The 13316-nt window shown below is 41.2% G+C and overlaps 1 long non-coding RNA gene across 1 annotated transcript in view; it reads right to left on the bottom strand.

Moving 5' to 3' along the window:
• LOC106484188 (uncharacterized) overlaps positions 1-9053 on the bottom strand; it is an 86422-nt gene extending 77369 nt beyond the window's left edge. The window contains exons 1-2 of the long non-coding RNA XR_001292532.2: positions 8782-9053; positions 8395-8524 (exon numbers count right to left, since the gene is read on the bottom strand). This is a non-coding gene — a long non-coding RNA (uncharacterized lncRNA). The remainder of the gene's footprint in view (positions 1-8394; positions 8525-8781) is intronic.
• Positions 9054-13316: the final 4263 nt, after the last annotated feature.

The raw sequence follows: 13316 nt of genomic DNA, 5'->3' as shown, positions 1-13316 counted from the left end.
TTTGTCTCAATCTATTTCATCAGTTTCTATCCCATTATTATTTTCTTGTAAGCAATGCTCTCAGCCAAGATTGCCAGCATTTTATGAAAAGTTCCCCCCCTTTCCCATGCAGTAAACAAAGCTCAGGACATGTTAAGAATCATCACACTGCACACCAGTAGCAAGCCTCACACACAGGTTTCCCATCCACAAGCACTCCAGGCCACAGTCCTGCTATTCCTGCTATTGCGGTAGAAGACAGATATGCCTGATTTTATGTATTATATCACCTTATCTCTGACAGCATAGCTGCCCATTACGAACATGACCCTTCCCTGAGCAAACTGTAGAAAGTCACAACATGCATTTCTTAAGTCCAGTGGAATTACTACCCAGGGTAAAATTTGTCCCAAAGTATTTTATGACAATTTGTGAATAATACTGTTTAAAAATATAAAAAATGTACTTTTCAAGAGTACCACTTTCTAGAAGACTTCTTTTGTATCAACCTGTTGAAGAGGGAGGCTGCAAGTTGATACAACCTGCAGTGTGTGCTGCAAGGCCTGTTCCAAAGGAATGCTTACGTAAAGGTCAAGTGAGCTTTTGCAGCAAAGCTTGGCTCTGCACCTTGACTTTTGGAAGGCAAAAGGAGGCTGTACTGTCAGGAGTGCTCTCCCCCTTATTTTACCTCCTGTGTGGCAGTGTGACTCTCCCTTTGGTCATATGAAGCCTGTCTGGTGCTGCAGGAATTAACAAAAGGGTTGAGAGATGACACAAGCGTAACGTGAGGTGCTTTTGACCTTCCTCATGTCCTGCGCGCAGCCCTTCCACCTGCCTCCACTGCAAAGAGCGCAGGAGCCAGGTAAGCACCCAGCGAGTCATCCTTAGGTATACATCTGCACCAGCTCACTGCTTCAGTGTCTGAACACAGCAACACCAGTGTCTCCAGAAAATTCCCAGGGAGAAGGAAAATGCAGCTCAATTATCTGATGTGAACTATTCACAGATGCTAACTTTTAAAGGGCAAAGCCCCAGATTCTATTTATCCAGCAAGTCACAGCTTTCAGAAGACCTTGCAAAGATTGCAAGAAAGGGAAGCGGAAGCATTAATTACACATTTTTTGTAGCAAGACAGTGTAAGAAAGAGGGTGCATAGGCTGTTAAAAAGCACAAACCCTAGGAGGCAGACTGCTGGTACAACTGGAGGAAGATGATCATTATTGATTCAGAAGCAATACCATTAGCCTGGAGCTAAAAGAAGCAAAATAGGGTGGAAGGTAAGGCACTTGCTAGGAAGAATATCTTAATTTGTTGGTTCTTTCTGATACTTGACAGTTATCACCACTAAATGGCAGAAAAATACCAAGAACATAAATTTTTTTCTCCAAGAATATTGGACAGCATTTTCACCAAACAAAAATGGACAAGTTGGATTGTTTTAATTCCTGGCATAGCTGGGCATGTCTTATCTCCAGCTCATGAAAAAATGGAAATGTATGACGAGGACAGCCAGTGTGCTTGTTAGGTAACTCCATACAAGTTGCACCACAGGATGGGAACTGTTGGCAAGACGTGGTATCGGTGCAGAAAAACAGTGCTGCCAGCTGAGTAGATGTCTGTCACGTTTCTTTCTGCAAATGTTATGTCTACTACTGCTACAAATAGCGCAGCTGAGTGATAAAACTTAAAAAAAATGTGAAAAAATATTTTCTCTATTTTCAAGTCTGTTTTGCCTTGTGAATCCTACAGCATTTTGTTTTGTCAAAGTCATGTTTCAGGCCCACAGTGCCAGCATTTCTGGGACCTTCAGACCAGTGATTATCATTAACAGCAGCAGATCTTAAACCAAACTTGCAGCAATTCATATGGGATAGAGAAGGCAATCTTGTTAAATTATCTTTTAACTAGAATCAAATGAGACTAAGACACCCTTAGAAAAGAAAATTGCCCTTAAAACTTCAAAATATGCTCTTTAATGTCTGCTGGTTAAGGCCTGACCCTACAGAGACTTAAAGGATTTCACAGTACTAGAACTTTCCTCCCATAAGTAGTCACACTGATTTCCTTACTTGTTTAGGATCAAGTCTTAGATGACACTATTTTTACCTACATGAAGAACAAGCAAGTTTAAAACACCTTAACTCTTGAGTCTATATGTATTTTAAAGTTGCTCTAATATAATTAATGTGCATATTACTCAGCAAAGAGTTAACAGCAAGTGCTGCAGTCTCATGTCACTAATTTCATTACTGAACAGAAATATGCTATAGTAAATTAGTACAATGATTTGTTATAAATAAATAAAACTAAAACTGCAATTGTCAAAATCAATGAAGCAAGAACATTTTGTAACCCAGTATTATTCTTACCCTACTTAATAATTTGCTAATTTGAGTAAAGTACTGAATCTGAGTCTGTTTAAACACAGGAAGGAATTCATTAATATCATTTGTTAATTTGGACAACACCTCAGTTGCAAAAAAATTAAAGCATGTGTTTAATCCTGCACATGAACCAATCCCAGATAAAACATCAGTCCACATACCACACAAAATAAACTGGTCCTTCATCATTCATAAGTGTCAGAGGTGAAGCCAGAGGGAGCGTACTGCAGAGGTGAGGAGCCACCAAGGAGGAAGCTCTGTCGCTGGCTGTGGGACATTAAGGCCTAAGAAGGAATGAATCCTATCTGATATTGCAGGACAAGGGAAAGAGATGAGCTTTTCCAGGCATCCCAGTTGAAACCACTTGATGCTCAAGGAGGTGAATAGGAAAAGCCCAGCTTTTTCCACAGTAATATCTGCTTTACAGCATTTCAGGCAAGACTGATAGCTGAATGCTGGACACGGCAGAAATAGGTTTTGCTTTGGAATGGGAATTTAGAACACTTCAGCTTTTAAGACCTAGAGATGAGAAGGGGCAGACAGGTGAACAAGACATGACTAATATCAGTGTATCTTTTAGAGGGATTTTTAAAGCAGAGCAAAGATGCTTTTGTGCAACTTCTTAAAACTCCGCTTGCTCCATTACTTCAATCAATAGCGAGCGTCAAATTGTTTTTGCGAGGTTTTGTGGGTTTTTTTCTTGTCTCATTGGAATAACAGGTTTTCTTTTTTCAGATAGACATAAAAGGGTCTGACAGAACCTGCTGCTTCATTATCTCTAGGCTAATTCTGTGTTCTGCTCCTTCACTTCTCTCAGCTTCCTGCTCTGTCTTCTCTGAAGCACCACAGAGCTTTCCACCTGCCTTGTTTGTTTGGTATTTATCTACAGGACAAAAAGCTGTATCTACTGTTTATGCTGTCTGAGCTAGCCCTGACCTTCATCCGAATGGAGAACAATCCCCATTGAAAAGCCAGGGCCAAGTTGTGCACCGCCTCCTTCCCGCGCAGCCCCATGGAAGCGTGTGTCACTGCCCACCTCCCTTCTCCAAAGCAGCAGGCAGTGTCATGAGGGATGAAGTCCCCAGGATGAATCTTCGGGAGATTTCCCTATGTGGAGTGGGCTCTGATCACATTTCTGTAGGCTCCGGAGGGGTCCTACGTCTCTAGAGCGCAGCACGGCATGGAAGTCTCTTCACTGGTGCCGACTCGGGTGGCTCCGCAGGCACCCTGTGCTGCTGGCAGCGTGGCATACTGCACCCACCTCCCCTAGTGCAGCCCCTGCCTCCTTACGAGGAGTATGCAAGGGGGAGACAGAAGGCAAAAGCTTTAAATACTTATACGGATAACCTGGACTTCTGCAGTTACATTGCAGCAGATGGAAATTATAAGGGACAGAAATCCCCGTGCTTCACAGCGTGAGGCAGCTTCCATCCCATGGAGTGGGGGGCATGAACAGCAAAAGAGAATGGCCTCAGGGAAAACACAATTTGTAATGTCCTCTGACTGCAGGCTAAAGGATCCTCCACCAATTTGTGACTGCCCACACTCATTACAGCACAGTTGCTTGGAGGCTGAGCAAAGCATGACCTTCAGTTTTTGTCCCTCATGGCCTGTTCTGGTACACAGATACTCCAGGTATACAGACTACTCTAGGTTGTTGCTAGACCATATGAGGAGATTCCTCAGGCATTTGTTGACGCTAGGAGAAAAGGGAATGCACATTTGGCTCCAGCAGTGTTGCACTGCCCCAGGAGATGTTGACCTCTGGACAAAACCTTGTAGCTGAGAAGAGAAGCCTGTTCATGCTGCCCATACTGCCACAGATGAGGACACCAGTGGGTTTGCACTGGTTTATAAGCAAGGACAGTTTATGATCCTCACTTGTTTATAATAATGGATTAATCTCGTCTTTGCTCTTCTGCAGGGACAGAATAGCTGACATAAGATTCCTCCAGCCTCTGCGATTGTTGCTTACAGCTGCATAAGCCAGAGATTGTTAAGTACATAGTTAACTCCCACAGACTGACTTTATTTCCTTCTTTTTTTATAACCGTTTCTTTAGGCAAGTCTCTCCTGGTATTTTAAAAATTCATTTTAATCAATTTAAAATTAATAAAGAAACAGTGAAATCCTTAGGGCCTGAAAGCTCCAATCTCTGCCACAGTGAAAATGATGAATCAGCTGCAGCCTAGCCCACCATGGTGCCTGCTTAGGGAATCATCTGAAGAGCTATTGCTGCAGCTGAATTAGGTCACTTGGTTTGCTCTTTGCAGAGAAGCAACCATTTCTGTGATTGGATGCTTCTTTGTTTCGTATCTGAAGGAGAGCTGCTGTATTCTGAAGGTACAACTTCTGGCAATACCTAACTGTCACCACATATGCCCTCTTTCCTATGCATTTATGACTAAAAGAGTATAAGCACAACTGAGGACACAGTTGAAACAAACCTCTGGAGAGGAGGGAAAGGATTGCTGCCTCAGACATAAGGATACTGTGATACCTAAGATCTCATCCGACTCCTGAAATACAGTGTGGGGGCTCCTCAGAGGATGGACTCCACACTTCCTGTTCTGATCACTAGCTCATGCTCATAGGACAGGAATAGAAACCAGGAATCCTGAAAGCCAGTCCTCTGCGCCAACCTCTAGTTCATGTCTCCTCCCAAAACCAAGACTAAATTGCCCAAGCCCAATTCTGCTCTCTTCACAGGAACCACTCCCTCCCAGAGCCAGGAATAGATCCCACAACTGCTCAGTCTCTAATCACTCAGGTCTAATTGCTATGTCACAATTGTAACAGGCAGCTCTCCAGGGGATTACATTAAGCCTCTGCTTTGTATACTAATGCAGCACATGAAGAAAAGCAGTTCCCACCTCACTTGTTCAGAGCTGGTGAGCCACACAGTTTAGTCACTTGTGTTTGTATGGCTATGGGCCACAGCAATACCTTGGTCGCAAATCTACTTTGGTACATCCAGTTTGGGGCAGAAGTAGGTCCAAGGGAAGCTGGCATCCTTAGGCTGTAGGCAAGAAGAAACATATTCTTCCTGGGACACACTTTGGGATGCATCCACATGTTCTCTCCAGCTCTCTATACCCAGTGCCTGGGAACGAGGAAGGCTGAGCAGCTGTTACGGTGTACTAGCAGCACGAAAGTTCCCAGTTCGTAGCAGGGGAGTGGGGACTGCCACTAATGAAAGGGACAGAAAGGACTAACAACAAAAGGGCAGAAGCCCTCTTAACCTGCCCACTACAGTCCTACTCATAACAGGGCCTTCAGTCCTATTTACCCGCTGCCCAGGCTATAGGCTTCCCTGGCATGCCTCTTCTTGGAGGTTTCTAAGGAAATGGCACAGGCATCCCCTAAACTGAGAGCTGTTCTCTAAAGGCACGTGCCAGGTTTTGAGGGCTGTACACCTAGGCCAAGACAAAGGGACACAGGAGAGCGGTATACCCAGCTCTTTCAGGAACAACCAGTCTGAAAGCAGACAGGCTGCCCATCAGCTGGCAGCTATGCTGAAAAACAGATCTGAATCAACACTGGCTTACAGCACTTATCTAAAAACATCAGTGACCCACTTTGGAAAAAACAAGCATATAATGTTCCATAACAGCAGGCACCACCTCCTCATCCACGCCTGACTGTTCTCATGTGGAAAGGACTCACCATATATGAAAGCAAAGAACTTAGCTCAACCCCCCTTACACAGAGAAAGCTGCCCTGTCAGTGGCCCCAGTTCTCCTCTAATACTGTTTAACTGTAAAGCAGTTCGCCTAATTTCAGTTATTTCTCCCTTACATTAGAGCAGCAAGAGAATCAGACACAGTGAGAGTTTTCTCTCAATGAGAAAGGAACAAGTAGTTCTCAGCTGGGCCTTAAAAAGGGGAAACAAAAAAGTCATAAAGAATTGCTTGCACTTTCTCTCAAAAGAAGCAGTTTCACTTCCTTTACAAGCAGTGGCTCTAAATAACAAGATGCCTTGAGTAACTAGCTGAATGTTCTTTGGATAGAGCTTGCAAAGGAGCTTATACATATTAAACAAGAAAGAAAGATCTACTGTCTATAACTTGCTCTTTACGAACAAACAAAAGGTTTGGACTGAATCCATTTTAGGGCAAACTTTACAAGGGCCTTACACTGAAATTATTCAATAGAAAGAGAACTCAACAGAGCTCAGGGTATTTGTGAGGGGCTGACCACCAAAAGCAAATTTTTTAAGAAAATCAAATACTCTCTTTTCTTTGGCATTAGCATGATGGAGCTGTAAAGATTTAGCAGTGGCACTCATTAGTCTTTAAGAAACACATGAAACAACTGCTCCCTTAGCTAGATCAGCTGCTAGACCAAGTGTTATAGTCACCATTATCAGAGCTGGAAGTAGAAAGGAATTCCTCATTAATACAGAAGGACAAACTGTAGCAAGGGCCTGTGTATCACTAGGTGCTGGTACTAAAGTGCCTTAGTATCATAAAATATGCTCACCCAGGATTGTCTACTGTTGCATTATGAGGAGTAACACTTCAGTAGGAAAGTATTTAGGTATTTAGTATTCAGCTGGAACCAGTATTTAGCCCTTTAACTTTACAAATGGCGTTTAAAGACTAAAAGAGCTGCTGCCTTTCTGTGCCTTTGCCCTGAATCTGGAATGATACTCATATAGGAGAAGGCAAAAGCAGTCCTGTGGCAGCAAGAAGGACTAGGAAAGCTTGGGGAGCTAGTGTAGGCAAAGCTCACCTACACTCCCTCCCCCAAACAACCCAACCCAAGAAAACCCAAAGGAAAAAAAAACAAAGTGTATGAAGCCTGCAGAGATGAGTACTACAATCCAATATGCTAGCTGAGCACACCTAGTTTGGCCACTAAACTGCTAAAAGTTAAAGCAGCTGCATTCTCCTATTAATCAGAGAAAGCTCTGATGATGTGACTTTTCCCAGCTCTTTATAGCTGGCTTAGCACAAAAGGTCAGATTAGGAGTTATCCACAACACAAGGCTTTCCATACTCCTGGCAGACCACCTCATGCCAGGTATTTTGGAAACTGGTTCAAGCACAAATGGTATAAGACTTGGAAAGACACAGAGACAAATCAGCTGCTGCAGAGAAAATAACATTCAGTGGTTACGGGAGCAGACTCACTTTTAGGTTTAATTCCTGCTCTGGCACATGTCCTTTTTCTCAAGACAGCCTTCAAAAGGGTCCAGCCAACTCGGGGATCTGGCTTACCAGATGACTAGACTCAGAAGTGTCTGTAGTTTTGCAGTTACAGTCTCCTAGATACTTAGGTATCTAAAAGGGTTCTTCTGAACATACTGAGAAGCACATCAGTGCAGAGCAGCTTAGTATCTATTTCAAACGTAAGCATCTCACATTCAAAAAGTGATTTTGTCTCCTCTGGAGAGGAGCAGTATGACAAAATTATTTCCCACTCACCTATTAAAGGTCAGCTACAAGAGAGACAAAGGATTTGGGCTTGTGCTCTTATTTGCTCACTGACGAGAGATAAAGATGAACCAAAATGTTTGAAAATGTTTCTTTTTTAAATTAGTACTTTTTTTTTCACATTAGAAATTGAAGTCCTGCTTTACCAGAAGGCTCCAAGGTGACTACAGACCCAGTACAATGGTGAAAGCATAAATCTGTGAAGTTCATGTGTGAGAATTCAAAAAGCTTTCCTCAAATATTACAAATATACTTAACATCACAGGCACTCCTGAGATAAGTAATTCTATTATTTAAAGAAACAAACAACTTTTAAGCTGTTTATACGTATCAAAATGAAAGTGGGGAAAGGGCATAAAGACAATTTCTTATATGTTCTTTGCAGGTCACATCTAATGTCATACTCCAGCCGAGACCCTGGATAAACTGCCATGAATATCACGTGTACAGGGCTCAGTTGCTTCATTTTAAGGGGATACGGTTGTTTTGCTTTTTAAAAACTTCCTGGCTAAACAACATTTTAGATTATCTCCTTTTCACCTATTTTCAAAAGAAGTTTTTCTATATTTTTCCCTTTCATGTTCTTGTTTTACCTTCTTTAGACACAATCTCTCTCCTCCTTGATACGCATACCATTGCACGCCTTGCTGAGGACTCCCAGTTGCGCCCTCCTCATCCTATTCATATAATCCTGGTCAAAGCAAGGTCTCTGAAAAGACAGGCCTATAAGAAGATCAAAATTCAGGGTCAGATTTGGTAGTGAAACAGCAAAAAATATTCAATGCTTTAACGACAAAACTTGTTATCGATGTCATCATCTGAGTTCCCAATTTCTGTTTTTTCTGTTACTGAGACTGTGTCCAAGTAAAATACAAAACATCAAAACATTGTCATACTCAAAGAACAGTTGTTTTGTTTTTTTTCCCCTTGGCCAATTAAACATAGCTTAGCGAGGAGTAAAAAAACTCAGTAATACTCACAGAGAAGCAGCCTCAGTGTGAGGTCATAAGCTGCTTTCTAAGGTTTGGGTTGCCACAGTTACAATGGACCTAATTTTGTTGAATCATGAATGATTCCAGGCTCACGAGTGCTATCATCACAAGGAACAGGACGTGATCAGATCCAGGCCATAGGCAGCTAAAGAACACATCTATTTGCTCTTTCCGCTTCTCATGCACAGTGCTGTTGTCCTGCCAAACTGACAACACAACAAAGAGGAAAGAAATCCATACATGCTTTTTTTAAACAGTATTCACAGGGTGTGTTGGCCTCAAGAGTCTGATGCATCCAACCCAAAAAGCATCTGCTACAGAATGAAAATAAAATATAACGAGAATCAGATTTTAGGAGAGCATTCAAACTTAACTATGAGTATGATAATATTATTTCATTTAATCACCTGTAGGTAAGGCAGCGCTTCCTTCCCAGAGTATGCCAACACATACTGCTCCAGATTCACTCCATTCAAGGTAGTAGCATTACTTTGGATTGACACCAACAGAGTTAAGAGCACATTTGCTGCTTCCTTGCTTGATTTCATTAGCCTGATCCCTGCAAGTAGTGATGATTATTTTCAATAGTTAAGTTGTTTATTTTAACTTCTCTTTGTGGCCAGTTTGAATTTACAATATTGCACATTCAAAGGCATTTTTTCATGTAGTGATCTTTAAAAGTTAACTACCTCGAGAAGAACCTCATTAATTACACGGAAACACTTCCCAAGTAAGCTGCAGAAAAATATATGTTTCTTTCCAATTACTTTTACATTTCAAATATCCATAACTGTGGATTTAGTCTTGCACAAAAGAATAGGTAAGAACAAATAAGAAATAGTGTAGCCTGCTTCTTCCAAGGGCACCTGTCTGTGCTAAGTCTCAGTTTGATCTGTGACTCTCTAGCACCCAGCTGGGCTTCAGCAAGTGCAGTGTACTAAGAAGGAAGGAGGAGGTGATTTTAGCTCTGCATGCAGCACTGGCGAGAACAATACCGGAGTTCTAGCCATGGTTTTGTGTATCCACATTTAAAGGGGACACTAAAAAAGTCAGTCATGCAGACAAGAGCTACAAAGGCAATCACAGCGATAGAAATAATGCCTAATACTGGCAGACATGAACAGCTCTATATCTAGGGCTTACCAAAAATAAAATTAAGTGGCAACTTGATTATTATGTACACACAGCTTCAATGGGAGAAAATACTGGGTATTAAAAAGCTCCTTAATGTACTGGAAAAGAATCAAACAAGAAATAAGGTGCAAAATGTTAGTACTGTAACATATTAATAAAAAACCAGTAGATTCACTGAATCAAGACTGTATTCTTTTCTGAAAGATTGACTTTTGTTTGACTAAAATATAACTGTTCGGTACAGGGATAACAAGGTAAAATGTAATCACCAGTAATTTACAGATTGCATTAAACCATCTAGCAGTATCTCCTAGTCTGACATTTTATGAACCCACTAATTCCAGTGGTATTCCAGTGGACAGGTATGCTAAATACTACCCCCATTTCACAGATAAGAAAACAAAGGCACAGGGAAGTAGGTTCAGAGCTGAAAAAAGCTGCTGCAGCTCCACCACTATTTCCTTTATTCACATTAGCCAGGAAACTGACTCAGAAATTATATGTCCAAATCAGTTTCCAGTGAAGTCAACTCAACTTTTTCCACAGTCTTCAGAACTGTTGGATAGGATACTTAATTTGCCTGAAGTTTCCAGGCCAGTGAGGTCCAGTGGTGCAGATGATGACACGTTGTACCCCTCTTAAGACCGGGGGTTAAAAGGGACAACTGTTATCTTTCTGCAGGATTAGGGTCTGTGGCCTATAGCCAATTTATTGGCTATAACTACAAGTCCAGGCTTTTCAAAATGGCTTTTAATATAAAATAGTACCATGTAAAATACAACAACGTAAGACAATAGACAAGACTGTGCACACACAGAAAGCCATATCCTATTCCTACTGAAGTCAATGGAAGCAGAAATAAGTGCTGTTGTTGCTGTATCCCAAATGGTCACTTAGGTGCTTCAAACAGTAACTATTTTTCTGTGCTGATAAACAAACCAAATCAAATAACAACAAACCTAACCAAAACTTGATGCAAGATATTCTTGAGTTTATAAAAACTTTTCTTACCATGATGCTGAATAATTACAAACAAAAAAGCACCAATCGTATTTTATGAAATACCAAATAAAAAATAATTAATTGTAGCAGCTCTCTCCAATGTATCTGGATACAGCAAGGTTCACACAGACATATTTTCAAATACAACTTTAATAGAATTGGTTACAAGCAGGACAAAACAGAAAATGGAGGCAGTCTGAAGTAACATAACAGAAACCCCATAGAACTAACTGAGGAAGGGATACATTTAATTGCACAGTGTCACAGCAAAACCAGAGTGCAGGAGCAGGAGAGAGAAAAAAAAATTTTTTTCTTTTAGGTTTCTGTCAGTGTTACAGAGGTACTCCAGCACAGGACTCCTCTCGAACAGGACAGAAGGATCAAGGCACAGGAAATCCTCCCCTCTGTGAAAGTTCCAAGGAAACACCAGATTTTGAACTAAATCCTCAAGATGCAGAGGAGGCATTAAAGCCTTGATCTGCTGATAGTGAAAGCAATGAAATGCTAATGCAAGTGCTGGAATGACGCTGAAGAACTGTGTAATGATCAGATGTGAAGACCAGTGGATCAGTACCTGGGACTTTTAAGTCAGCTCTTACCTTCTAGAAGTTCACACCCTCTCACTCAAAATTATTACTCTGTACCCTTCTTCTGTTGAATGTTACGACCTTGCTTAAGCATCTGTCCTATCTGCAGACATATACATCTTCCTCCATGCAAATATAAATCTCCCCTACCAATCACCTTAATGAAGATGGTCCAAAGAAATGTATCTAAGGAAGGAAAAGAGTGAATGTCAAGCAAGTTTTCTTAACTAACATCTACTAAAACTGCAAAGGATTTCTTAAAGCAATGGCATAAACCATACTTTTGGCAGCAATTAAAAGTAGAACGGCCAAAGCAGTGGAGAATATATATCTGTATAAATATGGTCCTGCTGTCCTATTCTATATAAACTAATCAGTCCTAAGTCACTGCAGATTCCTTCATTCTGCATTCCCTGAGCCTATTTCCTTTCTTTTGCTTGCCAAGAAGTTATCCAAACCTCAGAGTTCCCGGTTATTTATTTGAATGTTTACATGAACTTAAAATCTAACTTCCACAGTTGGAAAGGGGAAATTCCAAATCAGGGGTCAGAGGAAGCTTTGTGGGTAAATCCTATACCCCTCTTTGAAAATGTAGAGCATGCATCTTCTTTTCCACTTGCAAGGTAAGAGGGAGAGTTGTCCAGCCACATTAATTGGTATATGGGACAATGAGAGAAAGACCATCTAAAAAAAGAAATAAAAAAAAGTCAGTTCATGAGTTGTGCAGGCTTTATGACACCTACTTCTGCAGATATGCTTTTTATGTAATCACGCTGGTGCCAAAGGACACCTTGCCAGCTGCCTCTACTCGTTCAAAGAAACAGTGTCCACATATATAACAGCAGAGGATCTGCTGAGCCCAATACAGAATGCCCTAGCACAGCTTGATCCTTAGTAATATTAGCTACTTTTGTAAAAAGAAATGGAAACATAAAGAAGTAATGTCATTTACCCTTGTTATGCCCTGTATCAGTGACACCTCCAGGAATTATAAATTCTCACTGCTCTCCAAACGCCATTGAGCCATCAGGTATTACAAGTTCTGTCTTCAAGGGGAGGCAAACCACTTCCCTTGAAACCAGCACTAATGACATTTTATAGACTGAATGCAAACAGTGACATCCCCACAAGAACATATTCTTAAACCATACTTATACACCAAACTCCCATTGACTTCCATGGAAATGAAGATTTTAAATACATTTAAAAATCTGGCCACAGATAGCTAAAAATGTGGCCAGGTCAACTACAGAGCACCTTCCTAACATTGCTTCCTTAAGCAGGGTCTTTTCTTGAAAGCTGCTTATGCTGTTTCTGTACTCAGTACGGCCAATACTGTAATCAGATTGCCCTAATCAAACAATGTTGTCTACACTACCGCATGCACTCTCCCTTCTATAGTAACATGGTCCCTTCATAGCTTTATGGTATACTAGAGTTCTTCCCATACGAGCAAAAGTGTATTTCCAGCAATACTGCATCTGAGTAGTTTTCTACAACAGTTTTTATCCTGTGATACATGTGGAATCCCTCAATCCTGTTGATAAAAAGTGAAAGGCGTTGAAGGATTAGACCTTGAGAAGGAGAGGGCAGTGAAACGCAATATGTGATCATTTCTGTTATCATCTCCACCGTTCTGAGCACAGGATGCCGTGTGATTTTTTCCAGTATAGACTTCTGGGTTTACCATATTAAACCCTTTATTAAAATAACACAGGATAATAGATAGGAACTGATTACATAGTTTGATAGCTCAGTGCCTGGACAATGACTGGACTAGTTGTTTGCTGATAAGAACAC

Source organism: Apteryx mantelli, chromosome 9, assembly GCF_036417845.1.
Source record: "Apteryx mantelli isolate bAptMan1 chromosome 9, bAptMan1.hap1, whole genome shotgun sequence".
NCBI lineage: Eukaryota > Metazoa > Chordata > Aves > Apterygiformes > Apterygidae > Apteryx > Apteryx mantelli.
This window is presented reverse-complemented; position numbering and strand designations above follow the sequence as displayed.